Here is a 19,774-nt window from a genome sequence, read left to right as displayed (position 1 = left end):
GCGAATATGTGAACAAGATTGTTTATTTTAGTACTTTTAAAGTGTCTTGACAATGATGTAACCTGTAAGTGCCACCTAGAAGCTTCAAAATCATTGTTTTGCTCGACACCTCTGGACACCTTGACCAATCCAGAAGCGTAGACTTCGAATTCAGCCCATCAGCCCATGAAGTGATTAGAGTTTCATCTAAACAACCTAAGGTTATTTAAAGTTGGGTTTTAAAGTTTTAAACAAACTCTAATACACATTGAATAAGACTTTGGAGCTGCTATATTATAGATCTGAAGGTTTTGTGCTTGTTGCTCTCATAGTCGCTATCGAAAATCAATATACATACATTCAATCCCGGACATCAAAAGTGCTAGATTTAAATCTTCAAGCATAGTTTTGGAGTCGTCGACTAGAGATTTACGTTAAACATCTCCATATCAAATAAGTCCATGATTCTCAAAGTTAAGTTTGGTAACTTTAGTTAAGTTTACATAGAATTAAGTTATTCAATCTGTAAACTTGTATTTGAAATGATATGGCCAAGTCGGAGCTCTTGGTTTTTACTATAAAACTAGTTTGTTGCATTTGTTTAGCTAAGTCATCTATCTTGTGTTCATTTACATTTATGCTATTTGTGCATGATATTGATAATTTCTAGATTAATTAAATTTTTGCATAATTAATCTAATCAACAATTTGGTCTTAAAACTAGTTAATTACTATTTTTTCAGGAGTCTAAAAACCAATAGGAGACATGCCCTATGGGGTCTTACTAGAGATTAAGACAATTTTAATCAAATATGATTATTGAAAATTTTTATTACGTTCAAAATTTTAAGCATGATTTTCAGATTCAAAGAAGAACTGTGTTGCTTGTCCACTCTCTAGTCAGTTTGCTTTTTGGCTTTTCACATTACAAATAAAGTACCTTAATTGAATAAAAAATATTTGAAATGCTAAATCCAAGAGAATATATAAAAAAATCAAATTCAAAATCGAGAAATTTGCACTGCAAAGAGAGGTACACAAAACCACTTACCATTTCGTGGGAAAAAATTGGTCTTTGTCCTTTTAAAAAAACAATCTAGTATTTTGCCCTATTTTCCAAACTAATTAGGGAAATGGCCCTCTTTTGAAACTCGATTTATAATAAATCAAGTTAGGCCCTATAACGGCGTTTTTAAGGAACCTATAGTGACGTTTTAAGAACCTATAGTGGCGTTTTGTAATTCAACCTCTATGAAATCGAGTTATAGGTATAAAAAAAAAAAAAAAAAATTGCCTATATTCATAGAGTTATAGGTAAAAAAAATTTAAAAATTTTTTGCCTATAACTCGATTTCATGGATGTCGAGTCACAAAACGTCACTATAGGTCCTTAAAACGTCACTATAGGCTTCTTAAAAACGCCACTATAGTGCTTCATGAAATTTTTTTTTATATAACCCGATTTATCATAAATCGAGTTACAAAAAAGAGACATTTCCTTAATTAGTTTGAAAAAGATGGCAAAATACTGGATTGTTTTTTTAAAAAGAGTAAAGGCCAATTTTTTCCCATTTCATGGGAGCTTTCTTAATCGTTGGATATGTGTATAGATTTAGGCATTAAGCAACATGGTGCAATTTGTTTTAGAACTTATATTTTATTATTTTCACATTTTACAATCAGTAGTAAAAGTTACCATGTACAATCAGTAGTAAAAGTTACCATGTATCAAATAAATACTAGTCATGGGTCGTTCTACAGTCCCCCCCCCCCCCCCCCTAGAGGGGGTACGGTACCCTTAAATCTGAACCCTCTATTTAATATTATTTTAATCTTGACCGTTGATGTAATTTTAATGGGTTTTGGCCACCGATTAAACAGGTTTTATATATAAACCAAAAATTATAACATTCATCAAACTTTTCTCTTTCACGTTTGCTTCTCTTACCTCTGCTTGCTCTGTCTCAGTTTGCCTCTCTAAACAAAACCCTCAAATCACAGCTAAAACCATACAAGAACCAGACAGCCGCAGCCGCACACCCATAACCTCAAATCGGCAGCGCCGCTCTCTAGTTTCTCTCGTGTTCTCTACATCTTTGTTTCTCTCTCATGTTCTCCATTCCTCTCAGATTGTTTCTTCTTGCATTCTCAAGTGAAGGTTTCTTCAAAGATGAAAATCGTTTTGATATCTTAAAGGCAAGGATCCAAACATAAAATTCTAATTTCAATGTCATTGTTTTGTTTCATTTTTTCTTTATTTTTAGGATTACCCATTTGAAAATGTAGATATATAGACTCTTTATTTCATTGATTTTCTTGTGGGTATTGTGTATGGGCTGGGTGAGGAGGAATCCTCAATCTTCTTCATGCAGTTTGTGTTGTTTTATTGTATTTTCTCTGTATTTCATTCACTCCGGTTCTATCGCCCTATGTTTGTGTTGTTTCGGTTTGTGGGTTCAATTTCAATGAGTTCTTTGGGTGTTATCCTGGGTTTTTGTGGCTGTGAATTTTAGAGGGCTTTTCAGTGGGTCTTTGGGTATCTAATTTTTCTGATGAGCCATGGTTATTCAATGGGTCTTTCTGTTTTCTGTGGGTCAGTGGCTTTTCATTTGGTCTGGGATTTTTCTGTTGATCTCTCTTGTTCTATCGTCTCTTTATGTTGCTGTGAACTAAATTTTTTTGTTTATATTTCCTCCATGGAACAATTACAAATTGCAGAGAAATTTTGTTTGTTGTGTTATTTATAGGATCAACAACCAATGCGTGATGTGTTTCTTAATAAAGATTCTGCTTGATTATTGCAATAAAGAAACAGGAGTAGCAATCTTAAACTTTTTTATCACATAATGTTTCTTGCTTTTAATTTGTATTATTGATCTTATTTCATTAACATACATATTCATAACCCAATCATTTTATGGTACTTGATATACTGTAAAAGAAAAAGAAAATTACTTAAATGTGATATACAATTTTTGAATGCCAAACTTTAATTTCTTTTTATTTTTGACTAGTAATTGGAATAAGGGCATGTCCAATTAAGTCACAAGATTTGTGTACATTCACTGTGTTGCTATTTGATCTGTTTGAAGGGTCTTGAGTATGCATGTGAACAGTTCAGTAGTAGAATAGGCATGTATATTCACAATGGACTTCTTTAAATGGAGGTGCAAAATGAGGCAATTAAAATTTCAACAAATAGTATTTTTTGTTGTGATAGGTACCCTAAAAAATGTTTAGGGATGCACACAGGCAGCCTACTTGTTTATTTGACTAGCTTGTGTGGAACTTGTGTGTCAACTAGGGTTGTGAATTTGAAGTCTATTTGCAACTTCTTGGCATGCTCCTAAATGTTTGATAGCATTTGGAAAGGATTAGCTGCTACCATTGATTCAAGATTTAAGGGTGAGCATATGCTATATGAGGATCATGGTGACAAAGTTATTATTTTTGCAAAGCCTTTCTCAGATGAACTATTTTGGATGAAATCATTTTCAAGGTTTTAAAGCTAGGTGCTCCTTGAATAATTGTCAATTAGCAAGTAATTTGCAATACTGTGTTGGCTTGGTAGTCATTGTCATCAGAGTGGGTTCTATGATTCAAATTGTACCATCCAAACTGGGAAAGCTATAGCAAGAAACACTTTAAGCTGTGTTTTCAAGTGGGTAACCTAGTTGCTTTGTTTGCCAATAGAATGACCTGCTAAATAGATATGTTAATGTCTCTAATTTTATATTCAGTAGTTTACTGTTTACCTTAGGTCTGATTCATTTTAACTTTTAAGAAAATATCCTCAAACCTCTCTAAAGTTGCTCTGTTTCTAATATAGTCAGGTGACATCTACACTAAATTGGTATGATGAATACTGTTGATGTTTTGAACTAATACGAGATATTGGGAATCAACCTCATAAAATAGTTATTTAAGGATATCAAGGTTAAAGAAATTTGTAAGACCACATTTCAGTTAGTATTTACTTAGTTATTAGTGCTTTCTCAAAAAAATAAAAATAAAGTTATCAGTGGAAAGCCTCTCCTTCTATATTTATTTGTTGACACTTGAGATTTTTTTTGGATTGAGTAGTCAAGCTGGTTAAGTACAGTACAATGTTATATAAACTTAAATTCTTAGTTTACCATTCTTCCCCTTTCTAATAAACTTATTAAGTTGTTAAGAGCTAATGAGTAGGATGAGGGAATGGTCAGATGAGTGAAGGTCTGGAATAGAGCCTTTCATGGGCTTATTATGTGTTTTGATGGTCCTATCTACAAATGAATTCTTTTTTCCTTGTAATTGTAATTTGTCATGCACGGAACACTTGGTTCATGGTTCATTATTTTAGATTTGTAGTCTTGGGAGAGTTAATTCATCAAATATTTTTCACCCCTAATTTTATAATCTGCTAAATATATTACCCCCTTAGAATCTTACTGCTCCTTATGTTGTACACCTGAAAATCTTGGCTTTTTAGCGCCTTAGTTTTTGAACTATTATGTTAATTGGCATATTATTGATTTCTAATACATTTTCTACACTTGTAAATGGACAGTGAAGCCAGTCATCTGCCAAAGCTGGAACGTTCAAGGAAAAGGTGGATGCCATCCATCAGCAAGATATTTTCGGACTGTTGTTAAGCATATACAACTTGTGAAAAAGCAAATTTCTTTTAGTTGTTATAAAGTATTAGTTGTTGAAAAAATGTAGCTACAATGGTATTGATTCTAATGTGATATTATAGAGTTTTAGCCAAAAAAAATTTATTGAGCGAAACTTAATTAATTTATGCATAGACTTCATCTGTGTGTTAAAAGTTAAAAGAATGACATTTCCGTTGAAACAATTAATTTTTGATCTATATTATATCTTAAAATGATGCTATAAGAGATTTACTAAGATGTCGGCTATTTAAACAAAAACTTAAAAAAAAAAAAAATAAGAAGAAGAAGAAGAAGAACTTGAGTCTATAAATTCCAATTCCACTGGGATAAAAATAAAAATACATACAAATCAGTAGAACCTAAGCCTATAAAACTAGAGTGCACCAAGGTGTTCTATGGGTATTTCAGTCACTTTTTTGGTTGCAATGTCATTTCAGTTATTTTTTATGTTCTGAAGGTATTTCAGTCATTTTTTAGGTTTAGAGGGTATTTCAAGCATTTTTTAGGGTTTAAGGATGATGGGCAATTAAAAAGTACATATATTGTCCATAGGAGTCGGTCCAAAATATCCACGTCGAGAAAGGAAAGAGGAAAGAAGTAATACCAAAAAGGAAGAATGTCGTCTAGGATAAGAGACAAGTCATCGACGGACGAAAGATCATGGATGATCAGCACTTAGTAAGTTCTAAGATGTTTTCTGCAAACCAAGAACGGTTGCACCATCCATTATTCCGAGATATGGGGTGAATTCCTCGAAATTCGCTCCATTCTCCCTACTAAGTCCACCCATCTCCCAGTATATTAGTGGCACCTAACAAGTAAACCCACTCCAAACTTTCTATAAAAAGGATTTCACCCTGTTAAGGAAGGTATTCATCCACTTTTCATACTTGAGTCATTGGAAAAAATATTGGCTTAACCGTCAGAGAGTCCTTGGCTAGTTCACCCCTATCACCTTCGATAAACTTTTAATGGTATTTTGGTCATTCTTAGGTTTCAGGGGCATTACAATCATTTTATAGGTTCTAAGGATATTTTGATCATTTTATAGGTTCTAAGGGTATTTTGATAATTTTAGAGGGAATTAGGGGAATTTTGGTCATTTTTTAGGTTATGAGAGAATTTTGTTATTTCTAAGGTTTTTGGGGTCATTTCGGTCATTTTTTAGGTACTAAGGGTATTTCAGTCTTTTAAAGTTTCTAAGGGTATTTTTAGATATTCTCTAGGTATAGGGGGCATTACGGTCATTTTCTTTTCTAAGGGTATTTTGGTCATGTTTTAGGTTTCATGGTTATTTTAGTCATTTTTTAGGTTTTATGGTAATTTTGGTCATTTTTAAGTTTCAAGGTCATGTGGTCATTTTTGTCATTTTTTTTTTCTTAAGTGTATTTTAGTCATTTTTAGATTTCATCGTTAATTCGGTCATTTTTTAGGTTTTATGGTAATATTGGTCTTTTTTTAAGTTTCAGGGTCATTCAGTCATTTTTTTTTTTGTTCTAAGGGGTATATTGGTTATTTTTTAGGTTTTGTGGTTATTTCAGTTATTTTTTAGGTTTTAAGAGTATTATGGTCATTTTCTTTAGGTTTCCAAGATATTATGGTAATAAGTGAGAAAAAGAAAAAGAACCATCAATTTTGACATATACTTGTCATCGGCCTTATATGTATTTTAAACCATTCCAATGTGGGATTGCCATCGTCATCCTCATTTTTTGCTACAAACATATATATAAAGAAATAAGTAAGTAAAAAAGTGACTTCAATAGTGAGCCCAAATGTAAAAGTACAGTTAGATATGATATTGATACTACCTAATGTGATGATGGAACAATCAAATGTGAGGAAAAAAAAAGGGAACTACTAAATGTGACAAAAGTACTGTCAAATGTGATGTTGGTATTGTCAAATGTGATAATGGAACCATCAAATATGAAAAAAAAAAAAGAAAAGAAAAAGAAAAGAAAACCAACAAATATGACAAAAGAAAAGTCACATGTGATATTGAAACTACATAATGTGAGGATGAAACCGTCAAATGTTAGAAAAAATAAAGGAACTGCCGAATATGACAAAAGTACAGTCATATGTGATATTAGTACTGCACAATGTGAGGATGGAACCGTCAAATGTGAGGATGGAACCGTCAAGTGTGAGAAAAAAAATAAGGGAACCATTTAATGTGACAAAAGAACTGTCATATGTGATGTTAGAACTGCATAATGTGAGGATGAAACCATCAAATGTGAAGAAAAAAAAAAGTAAGGGAACCACCAAATGTGAGAAAAAACTGTCATATGTGATGTTAGAATCGCATAATGTGAGGATTGAACCATTAAATGTGAGAAAAAAAAAAGTAAGGGAACCACCAAATGTAAGAAAAAAACTGTCATATGTGATGTTGGAACTGCACAATGTGATGATAAAATTGTCAAATGTGAAAAAAAAGAAAGGGAATTACCAAATGTGATAAAAGAACTGTCACATGTGATATTGAAACTGCATAATGTGATGATAGAACCATCAAATGTGAGAAAAAAGTAATGAACCACCAAATGTGAAAAAAGAGCTGTCATATGTGATGTTGGAACTGCACAATGTGAGAATAGAACTATCAAGTGTGAGAAAAAAGTCAGGAAACTATCCAATGTGACAAAAAAACTGTTATATGTGATGTTGGAATCGCACAATGTGAGGATGGAACCGTCAAATGTAAGAAAAAAAAGTAAGGGAACCACAAAATGTGAGAAAAAAACTGTCACATGTGATGTTGAAACTGCACAATGTGATGATGGAACCGTTAAATGTGAGAAAAAAGTAAGGGAACTACCAAATGTGATAAAAGAACTGTCACATGTAATGTTGGAACTGCATAATGTGAGGATGAAACTGTTAAGTGTGAGAAAAAAGTAAAGGAACCATCCAATGTGACAAAAAAACTGTCATATATGATGTTGGAACCAAATAATGTAAGAATGAAACCGTCAAATGTGAGAAAAAAAGTAAGAGAACCACCAAATGTGAGAAAAAAACTATCATATGTGATATTGGAACTAAACAATGTGAGGATAGAATCGTCAAATGTGAGAAAAAAAGTAAGGGAACCACCAAATGTGAGAAAAAACTGTCACATGTGATGTTGGAACTGCATAATGTGAGGATAGAACGATCAAATGTGATAAAAAAGTAAGGGAATCACCGAATGTGAGAAAATAAATGTCACATGTGATGTTGGAACTGCACAATGTGAGAATGGAACCGTCAAATGTGAGGAAAAAGTAACCTGGTGTAGCAGGTTACCTACTAGTGGGTACCGTACCCCCCCTTTTTTTGGAGGGGTATTGTAGAATTACTCTATATAATAATATGAAATCTTTCCATTTAGTTTTGCAAAGTTTTGCAAAGTTCTTAGCAACTTTCCACTTTTTTTTTTTTTCCTTTATTGACAATGAATGACTTAATTCTCAAAATTGTTTCCTTTAATACTTTATTCAATTATCTCTATCATCAATATAATATTTAAAAGCTAAAGAATAGCATTAGTTGTTGCTACACTTCTGTTTAGCCACATTAGTGTAGCATTTTGGTCTAGTTCAGTCTATTAGGTCCATTTTGGTCTACGTAGGTCCAGTTCTGTCCATTCAGGCCAGTTCAATTGACATTGGTCCATTTTTGTCTAGTTTGGTCTATTAGGTCTAATCTGGACCATTATGGTCTACTTTGGTCCAATCTGTCTATTTTGTCCACTTCGGGCCATTTAGTCTATTCGGGCCAGTTCAATCCACTTAAGCCCATTTCCGTCCATTCAGTCCAATATCTTTCATTTGGTTCAACTCGGTCCAGTTTGGTCTAATTGGTCCATTTCAGTCTATTCGGTCCACTTTGACCCATTCTGTCCATTCAGGCCAGTTTGATCCACTTCAGCCCATTTCTATCCATTTGGTCCAATTCAGGCCACATCGGTTCATCCTGTCAATTTTGGTGCACTTACTTAAGAATAGAAAAAATAAGTTTGGGATGACAGTACTTATTCTAAATTCGAATTTATTAACAAATATAGATTTCAAATTCATTCTAAATTCTATTAAATTTTAGCAATTTAATTTCAAATTTGTTTCATATATATTTAATGAAGAAAATGTTTTGGCTGCATACATGTTTGGAGCCCAATGATCCAACTACCAATAAAAACTAGCACATGTTTTATTATGTGCATTTCACATTACTCACTTATTTAGTTGGGTTAAATGAGTTATGCATTGTGCATGATAAGAATACATGTCATTTTTTTATTGGTGATTGGAACTTAAAATTCTAAACATATTTGAAGCCAAACGTTATAGTAAATTTACGTGGGAATGACTAAGTTGTGGGAATTTATATTCATCACATAAATGATACGATCTAGGAATCTAGTTTAGGCCCAAATTTATTATTAATCAATTGCATACAATAGTGTTCAAAAAAGAAGCATACAATACCTTTTAAGAGTCCCCAAATTACATCAAACATATAGAAAGAAGAATGAATGTGATTGATAGTCTCAAATCACACTAGTATATATTCTGCAGTTGGATGCTGATTTTCAAGTTGATTGGATAAAGGAAAAGGAAAAAAATGAGGGATGTTAGGAAAAAGCAAATAAACAACCACCTTAATTGGATACTGGTGGAAAATGACCATCTCAGGTCTTCAGTGTTAAAAAGTGAGTGTGACCTACCACTTCTCATCATGTATTATTCACAAATAACCCCACCTATTTGTCTCACCCATCATAAAAAATTGCAACGGAGCTAGTGCTAGTGCACTATGGTGGAAGAGTGCCATAATAAACTAATCAAGAGTGGTAAAGAAGGAAATTTCTTCTTTATCATAATATTGAATTTCTGTCTCAATCTATATTCATGCATGATGCGCTCTCTCTCCAGAGTAATGATGAGCGTATTAGTGGGATATGTTTTGCGTAGTCGATACATAAAAATATTATTGTATCTTAAAATGAAAGTTTGTCAAATTTGTTCTACTGGCCTTTAGTGGCATGTGTTTGTGGCCTTCGAACTACCCACTAGAGGCTTTGTGGCCTTTTGAACCTTAACCCTGCAGCAGTAAAGGAAAATGACCGAAGAAACTGCAGAGAAACTTACAAACATATTTGTGTATATATCATGATATTCTTGTGATGACCAATTCTCTTCCACAAGGCAACATGAGGTTTGAGCTGAAGAGAGGCAAACTCCTTGGTTTTCTTGTACTTACCGCCCTATTTATTGCATGGAGCTTGTTTTTCACTGGTAAGACTAAGAGTAGCACTTTTTTATTTTTTAATAAATTTTATATTGATTGGCATGTATATAGTGCTATAGCTTCAAATTTTGTGTTCTTTATAAATTCCCGTGTGTTGTTAGGGTTAAATTCTATTAGTGTTGGCAAGTCATTTTCGTAATGTTGTCTAAATGTGACTTGAGTTTTAAATTTTTAGTATCTAATAATTATGTGATTTACGATCTACATTGAAAGACACAAACTCATGAATTGCTCAGGTTGCTGCCTCAACTGCAAGCTTGACTGTAGCTTAATCAATCGAGCATGCTTGACTCTTACTTTGACTCTATTAATTTGACCGATCAAACCATGAGATTTCTGAATTCTGAAATTTAGGCCCATGCATGGTGACCCAAGCCTTGGGTTTAGTGCCATAAATTCCAAAACATATTAAAGCATTCTTAGGTCATTATCTCTGTAACTGTATTGAAGATTCAGGGGTGTTCCAAATGAAGCTGCTACCAAGACCTACTTTAATCAAGTTGTTACTTTAGGATTAGACATGAATTGTTGTATGTAAGCATTGAAGAAATTCTCAAGTAGAATAGTTTGTTGGAGATGTGTATGGTCACGTGAGTAAGTTCTACTATAGGTAGCAACACTAGGATTGAAGTATATATAATAAGTTCTTACAACCAAAAATTGTAGTGGAATATTATGAAGTATAATAAGATTATGTCCTTTTTACTTCCCAAATAACTGTATTTATGATCTTTTTCACTTGGTATCTATATTCTCTAGATGAGAACATGAAGAAGTTAACTGAAGAAAGAGATGAGAAAGAATTGTTCGGAGTTGCATGCCATTATAAATCAAATCAACAGCCCACCTTTACCTTGAGTAAAAGACTCATTCAAGCGCAGTCTAAGTACGTCTGTACGTAGTACCTCAATCACCACCACTGCCTCCTCAAAGAAACCCATCCCCCCATCCACTCCCCTAGTGGGCAAATGCCAATGTCAAAATAGTATATACGTGTATTTGTTATTATGGTTCACTTGGAAGATTACAACCTACTCTAGGGAATGTGAGGTATTACTATGTTTGGTTTTTTATTTATGCAACACAATATGAGAATGTAAGATTATAATTAAGGACATATTTGGTACATTGAATGCTAATTATGATATGAATGATAATCTTCAAACTTGAGTACAGTGTTTTAGTTGCAGTTCTTTAAATTCTCCAATTACATCACTACATGTTGTGAATTTATCCATGTAAGCATTAACACGTTAACCTCACTTTTAACGCTAACAAAGTTTCAGTCTTATATCAAACAAAAAATCAATTAGCCATTGCCGTCTCTCTTAAATCTCGACCTCCTCCCCACACACACACACACACACACAAGGAAAAATCCATAAATAAATCAATCGACTAAGATCCAACATAAAAAGAAAAACCTAGAAGTGAAATATTTTTGTTAGAAGTATGTGGTTAAATGATTAAATTTACCATATCCTATTAGCTTAAACTTTTGGGACAATCGATAATTTAACATGGTATCAGAGTATGAGATCTTGAGTTTGATCCTTATCTCCTCCATTCTACCTTCCATTTAAATTTTCACATGTTAGGCCTCACTTATTAGAAGGTAGTTTCGGCCCACACGTGAGGTGGAGTGTTAGAAGAATGTGGTTAAATAATTAAATTTACCATATCCTAATAACTTGAGTTTTTGGGACAATTGGTAATTTAATATGGTATCAGAGCCAGGTTTCGTTCTTGCCATCAAACATACATCTCTACAGCAAGCAAAGAAGATTCTCACGTGCACACCACCATCTGAAGTTACATATGCTTGTTTGCTAGATCTATACTTCACGGCATCTCGTAGCCATTGTGGCTTAGTGCTATGTTAAAATCCAACAATCAAGTAAATCGTGACTTAACTTCTCAAATTTGTGCACATCAAGCCTTCGCTTAATAAAACCAACCACACAAATGTGCCCCATAGCCTCCCGCAAGAAAAACTCAAATGTCCGGCCTCCACTGAATGCTGCACACGTCTCTACGTGCCGCTACCATTTCGGCCAACTTTTCCATGTGCTGTTGCGGATTTCTCAGGTTCAAATCCTTTCATGGTTACACATGCTGCCCTGACGACCTTGTAGCCTGTTGATTTGCCAAGCTGTGAAATCTGGAGGTCATCTAGTGTGGCATGTGCTTTCAGGCACTAAACGTCGATTACACGCGCCTCTTGGGTCTCCCACGTGCCACGTGCTGGAAGACTGCTGCTGATGTCTTCATGACATCATCTAATGACGTCATTTAGCCACGTCAGTCCTAGCTATGTCAGCAGCTGTGCAACTCGCCATGTTAGTAGTGTCGCCTCATCAACACCATGTCACTTAGCTGATCGTTTACTCGGACTGACTCGACTGGGACCACCCGGATCTGACCCATGAGCACTGACTTGTTGACTTTGACCTTTGTTGACTTTGACTTTTGTGTTGACCTTTGACCAAAAGTTAAAATTTTTGAAAAGGCCTATTTTGCTCAGTTTTTTTTTCTTTTCTTTTTTGTGTAGATTCCAATTTTGGACTTTGTTTCTTCATTTGAAACTCTGAAATTGGTCAATTAGCACATTCTTCATTGTGGTTTCTTCAAAGGCATTCTTCAAGGCATCTCCAAGGGGTCTTCTCATGCTTATCTAATCTCAAACTTTCATCAAACTTCCACCTTGAGTTTGAGGGAAGGTGTAAGAGATATATTAGGAATATTAGCCCAATGTAATATACCTAATATATCTTTAACAATTCTGACACAGTAAGAGGAGGATTGGTGTTGGTGAGTGATGGAAAAGAGAGAAGAATGATCCATGCCAACGGGTGATGGGTCAATGATTCCTTCGTGCCATGGGAGGACCAAGGCCAAGGTTTGCAATCGTCTCCTGCTCTAGCGTTGGTGTGGCGGATGGTAATCTCAAGATCTTGTAGGATGATGTCTCTCTCTCTCTCTCTCTCTCTCTCTCTCTCAAGATCTTTTCCAACACCTGGGAACTTGTTGGTGAGGAAGATGATGTCGGTGGCAAAGTAGTGGAGGTTGAAGAGTTTGTGGTCCTAAGTTCCTAGCATTAATTGGTCGGGTCCTAAGTCCTAGCATGCAAAGTCTATGTAAATACACACATATCAGTCTATGTATCATTGTACAAAAATACATTTGTGCTACAGTAATTGTGTAAATTTACATAACTATTTTAACACAAATGTATTTTTGCATAGTGATACATAGACTGATGTGGGTGCATTTTGGGATTAATTAGACAAATTTGGGAGCTTATGATATTTTACAACTAATGCAAATGCTATTACAATGAAATCGATGTAACATTATAGGGGAAGGGGCCTAAATTTTTTGAAAGAGGGGGCCCAAATATAAAATTGTAAAAAATATACCTCTCTCTCTCTCTCTCTCTCTCTCTCTATATATATATATATATATATTTCTCAAGACTAGGGGGCCTCAAGCCCTCACCTAGTTCCATTCTTGCACCTCTAACCCTAGCTAGAGATCTAGCCACACATAATTAAGCCAAAAAAAAAAAAAAAAACCCATAAAAATAATGCTAAATGTTTTAAAAAATAAAACAAAAGATGAAAAAAGTTACAGGATTTTTCCTTCTCTATAACCTTAACCTCCTCCAAAAGAAAAGGAGAAAATCCCTCAAATTTAGGATGTGAATCCCTAAATTTTTGGAATTATTTTAACTGTCAGTTTCCAGCCCACTTTTGACCTCGAAAACAATTTTTCTTAATTTGTGGTAAACTAAAAGGTTTTAGATATTCGATTTTTCTTTCTGGGATTTCATGAATTAGGTCAATTCGACATCTGTGCAAGAAGTTATGGCAAAAATACTAAAATAGTGCAGGATGTTTCTATATCAAGATTTTTCCAATTTTGGCTTGAACAAATTTCTTTCTTCCATTTTTTTATTCTCACAAGTTTTTGACTTATTATTATTTTTTTTAGATAAACGATGGAAATTTTATTAGATAATGTATGAGAAACATTACATAAGAATCTTGCAACATCAATATAGGGGAAATCAGACCTATTCTGCAGAAAACAATCAATTATGCAGAAAATAACAATCTGCACAAACAACACTGTAAAGAAAACACATTGTGCAGAAAAAGAACACTACAGAAACCAACCAATTATGCAGAAAACAACATTGTACAGAAACAAACATTGTGTAGAAGAACAACATTGTACAGAAACAAACATTGTGTAGAAGAACAACACTGTACAGAAAACAACCCTATGTAGAAAACACTACTGTGTAGAAAAACAACAGATATGCAGAAAAATTAGAACCCGTGGACATACAATACTAAAACAACAACATAAATATACAGAACAAATCACTGAGCAGCTACCAACCTCTGACACTCCTGCAGAAAACCAATTGCTCCATCAAGAATAACCTTTGGATGGGTTTGGATATGCTCAAAATAAAATTTATTTCAAGCATTCCAAATTGCCCAAACAGTCAATGCCCATCTTTCTAACTNTAAACATGAAATTAATGTGATATTGCCTGCCAAAACTAAGATAATAGTGTAATTTTAAGCAATCAACATTGATTCCAAAACTAATGTGGGACAAAAAATTCTAGGGGGGGGGGGGGGGGGGATTGTGTTTGAGAAACTAAGGAAGAATAAAAGAAAGGGATATATGAACTAGGAAACTGCACTTGGACATGATCAATTGAGCTTTGGTTTCTTTTAAATGGAGTCCTCTAAAAATTGTCCCCAGATTACATCATGTAAAGAAAATAAACTCATATTGGGATTATAATTATATTATATTTTGAAGGGTTTTACTAATATATGTCATTTGAGCATACATTAGTACTAACGTATCCCTTAGGGCATACATTTTTAAACCATTCTAGGATAATTAATTTTTCAAAAAATATTTCTAAAAATGGATAATTAATATATGCGAAACATGTTAAGCTAACCTTATTTTGAAATAGAATTCAAATAGCAATCAAATCTTCTTCTAGGTCTAATAGCATCAATCAATTAATGTCAATCAACATCAATCACAATCAATTAGGTTCAACAAGATAATTACAATCAATAGGTCAAATTTGGTGTCCAATATAATTATCTTTTCTACGGTTGGAATTTAGATGATTTTACTTGATAGAGTAAAAAACAAAAAGAAAGAAAATGAGAGACGTTAGAAAATACAGAGAAGCAACCACGTTGGATACTCGTTGACAAGACCATCGATCAGGAAGTTTTGTTTTGCTACTTTCTACTTTTCAATTTACATCCTCAAGCTCTACCAAAACTTAGACGCCTTAGATGATCGATTTCTTAACTTAAGCATATATGAAGAAGCCATGGCTTGGTTTTGATGGGAGTCAATGTATAGCGTGCAGAAAATGTTGAATTGTGTGGCCAAATAGTCCACAATGCGCGCAAAACAGTTAAAGATTATATGAAAAAGAACATTGCACAATATTCTATATTATAAATAAGATAATTATGAATAATGAGAATGGCATGTTTGGCCTTGATTGGCTGCGTGTGGTTTGACTTAGTCAAACATGAAGTTGAGAACAGAGGATGATGAATGGAAGGTGCACTTTTCCCCGGTTTGAAAACTGTACTACGAGGAAGTAGAAGAAAGAAGAGAGAGACTGATTCGACCGCTTTAGAGCTTTCGTCGCTGTTTCATTTTTCCAAAGGAGACTAGAGTGTGTAATCATAGTGGACAACCAAGACTTAATATGGGAAAGTACTAAAGAAACTGCTGAGAAAAACACAAAACAAACGTGGCTGGGTATATATATTGTGATATTCAGTCACGCTTCTCTTCCACAAGGTACCATGAATTCTGAGGTCAAGAGAGGTCTACTCCTTGGTCTTTTTCTACTTACCGCCCTATCTTTTGCATGGAGCTTGTTTTTCACAGGTAAGACTCTCAGAGTAGCACTTTTTTCTTTAAATTTCATATTGTTTGGCATGTATATATAGCTGTAGCTTCAAATTTTGTGTTCTTAATTTGGGTATACAATAAAGATAGTTATGGTATGGTGAGACTTTCATTCAACTGATCTGTGTACACCGCCATATTAGATGCAAATGAATATTAAACAAAAGTCATTTTTTAAGGGTAAATACTTACGCATTAGATGTCTGCAAAACGAAAATTTTATTTTGACTCATATGTTCTAAATATTCTGATACCAATTGAAAAATCTAGTTTAGAAGTCTTGTTAAGTATGCACTAGTCTTTTTTATTTAATTATCAACTTATCTAAATCCATAATATAGAAGTAATAACACAGAATTTGCTGATGAATTCGAAAATTGGTAAAATTACTCTTCGAAGGAAAAACTACTGTGGCGACAAAAGCAGTCCTATAAAAAATCCACTATGAAAGAAAAAATTATAATTGTCAGGATTTACTATGCAACCTTTGCAAGCGACCCAATTATCTTTCTAACGCATTAATCCTAGAAACTCTAGAATTCTTCTATAGTGATTTTCTTCATAACAACCAGATCCTTTGGTGTATGAAAATAATATTATGTGGTTTCAAGAAAGATTTAAAACTCAAGGTATATTATATAGTTGCAAAAAATAGGGGTTGAAACATAGCATAAACAATTTTTCTAAGAAGATTCGGGTTTTAAGTCGTTGCAATTTTGCTTGAGCCAAAGTACTTCTCGCTTGAGCGATCTTCCTTATTTCAATCATTTCAAATCTAAATTTGCTCAAATTTGTCTGTTTTGATGCCCCATGTGCCTATTTTCCAATAAAGAAAATTTCACTAGGACATTCATTATGGTAAGAAAGACAACTCCTCAATTTTAAGCATATCGAAACTTTGTCATTTTTGAGCAACTTTTGACTTAAATTTAGCCCTAATACAATTTAATGAATACCACCAATTTTGACATGTTTTAGTATTATGTTTTTCCAGTACATCTATGAATACTGTGAGACAAACTAACTCTGAAGTCTGAAGCCTCCATACACACAATTAGACTGCGATAAATGAGTAGTGTATAATGAAGCAAATACTTATAAGGGTAATTATAGAATATTCCGAGATTATAAGAAATGCATACTTTCTTTTTTCACTTGACAATAAATTCTATTAATTAAATTTATGGTGGACCTATTATTCATGTTAAAGTAGTTACATGTTTATTTTACTTCTAGAGTATTTTATAATTTTGCCACTTATAAACCACACCACTCCAATATTCATTTAGAAGTTAACCTCCATATGTTGATACAATCAATATGCGGTGATGTTTTGTGGGATTCCTAAATCTTAACTGAACAATTAGGCTTCAAGCAAGAAAGAAAATGATTTTTTTTTTTGGAAAAAAACTCCAACCTGGAAAACTATGTGGAATAGCCTTACAATAAAAAATTGTAGTGGAATATTATGAAGTGTAATAAGATCGATGTCTTCACTTCCCAAATAACTGTATTTATGATCTTTTTGACTTGGTATCTATATTCTCTAGATGAGAACATGCAGAAGTTAACTGAAACAAGAGATGGGAAAGAATTGTCTGGAGCTGTCATAATAAAACAAATTGACAGCCCACCTTTACCTTGGGCAAAAGACCCATCCAAGCGCAGGCTAAAAGCTCAACCACCACCACCACCGGCGAAATTACTTCGACCACCACCACCACCGGCGAAATTACTTCGACCACCACCACCACGTCCTCGAGGAAGCCCAGGCCACACTCCACTCCCCTAGTAATAAAATGCCAATGTCAAAATAATATATGCATTTGATATTTTGGTTCACTTGGAAGATTACAACCACACCTCTAGGGAATGTGAGGTATTACCAATATGAGAATGTAAGATTATAAGGACACATTTGCTACATTGAATCTTGATTATGATAAGAATGATAATTTTTATTAGTGAGAAAATAAAATGTTGTAATGGAAAAATTATTCATATTCATAAGTGTGGTTGTAAAATATGAATAAAACCTAAGATTTGTATCTATAAAATGCAACATAAGGCTTGAGCTGAAGAGAGGCCTCCTCCTAGGTTTTCTTGTGCTTACTGCCCTATTTCTTTCATGGAGCTTGTTTTGCACCGGTAAGACCAATTAATGCAGCACCTTTTTCGTTATAGTTATGCAGCACCAATCATTTGGAATATTGCAACCATTTCTAGAAAATGCAAGATATTATCATGTTTGAGTTTTTATTTGTGTAGCACAATATGAGTATAAAGATAGGGTTGGTTCAATTCTTAGAGCATTCACATCAAGGATTCTAAAATTTTTAGCATTTAACACTTCAAAAACCTACTTTATTCATTATACCATTCCACTTTAAGATTCATCAAACATCAAACCTTCTATATTTTTTACCATTTCATTTAAATAATATAAACTACTCATTAAAATAATAATAAAACAACTACACCAAAATCTATAACAACCAGCCAACCCCCTCCTCCACCACCCCTACCACCGCTCCACTTGCCATAACCACCATTGTAGCAACCACAACCCACCACAGCCACCACCACCACAAGTCACAGCACCACTGTGGCAACCACAAAACAATTCTAAAGGTGAAAAGCACTATAGATAGAACAAAAGCACTATATATTTTCCTTTCCTCCACTTTCTCGGCAAGTAAACAGAGATTCAAGGAAACTATGGATGTGAAAAAGAACAAAAATTGAACGAACCCCATTATAATTGAACCCAAAAATCAATACATTAATATCTCAATTTCCAATTTTGATTTTTCTTTCAATACATTTTCTGGGAAACCAAACAAAGAGTAGTATTACCAAAAAAACAGAGTATGAAAAAAGAAACAATAGAACGAACCAGCACCATTGGATCCAACAAGGAGGCAGCGATCACCGGAGTGAAGAGAGAGAAATCTTTGATTAAAGGAGTGGGACTCGGCGGAGGATGACCCACGAACAATCAGACCCACGCTCCGACCCACGAACAATCAGACCCATGCTTCGATCAACCATTCAATCCACGCTCACGACTCCCTCGATCCACACTCCAAACCAAAAACCCACACTTCGACCCACGACTCCTTCGATCCACGTAGACCCACGAAGAGAGAACAAAGAACAGAGAACAGAGGAAGAGAAGAGAGAACAAAGGGAGACCATTAGACCACATCGGACCCATGACTATCGGACCACCATTGCTGAACCAGAACCATCGTCGGACTTGAACCATCGCCGGATCACATCCATCGGGAGAGAGAAGAGAGAAGGGAGAGAGGAAAGAGAAAGAGAGAACTAAAAATGGAGAGAGAGTTGTGAGAATAAAAAACTTTTTTTTTTTTTACAATTCAGGTTACAGTGAGCTTGTATTAATAAAAGTCCACTGTAACAGTATGCCAAAAATTTTACAATTTGAAAGCTTTGATGGAGTTGTTTTTTTGATGTTTTGAGGCTAAAATTTAGCATATAGCCCTTTTAGCATCCTTAATGGGAATGCTCTTAGGCCACTTAGTCAATGGCATTAGATCCTAGGTGGAAGAAGATTCTCTATACAATAAAATATATTATATTGATTTGTCTTATAGTGTGGCCAAAAAATAATAATAAAAATAAAGGCGTAAATGCACTTTTAGTCCCTACATTTTATTTTTTCCACTTTTAGTCCCTAAAACCAATTTACGCCCTTCATTTTAGTCCTTTAAGCCCCATTCTGTCACCAATTAATGGGAAAACTGACGGGATCAATAAAATAATAATAAAAAATTTACTGTAGCATTGACACGTCAAAGTATAAATTTTAAAAATTAATTTATTAATTTTAACTA

At 34.0% G+C, this 19,774-nt stretch overlaps 2 long non-coding RNA genes across 2 annotated transcripts; both read left to right on the top strand.

The window, feature by feature from the left end:
• Positions 1–1,901: 1,901 nt before the first annotated feature.
• Positions 1,902–4,761, top strand: LOC136065697 (uncharacterized). Its single transcript, XR_010627292.1, has 2 exons — positions 1,902–2,175; positions 4,529–4,761. It is a non-coding gene; the product is annotated as an uncharacterized LOC136065697 (long non-coding RNA).
• Positions 4,762–15,496: 10,735 nt separating this feature from the next.
• On the top strand, positions 15,497–18,043 carry LOC136065700 (uncharacterized). Its single transcript, XR_010627294.1, has 2 exons — positions 15,497–15,893; positions 17,465–18,043. It is a non-coding gene; the product is annotated as an uncharacterized LOC136065700 (long non-coding RNA).
• The last annotated feature ends 1,731 nt before the right edge of the window (positions 18,044–19,774 follow it).

Source organism: Quercus suber, unplaced genomic scaffold (genome assembly GCF_002906115.3).
Source record: "Quercus suber isolate HL8 unplaced genomic scaffold, Cork oak 2.0 scaffold_1088, whole genome shotgun sequence".
Classification (NCBI taxonomy): Eukaryota; Viridiplantae; Streptophyta; class Magnoliopsida; order Fagales; family Fagaceae; genus Quercus; species Quercus suber.
The sequence above is the reverse complement of the archived record's forward strand: the minus strand, read 5'-3'. Positions and strand labels throughout refer to the sequence as shown.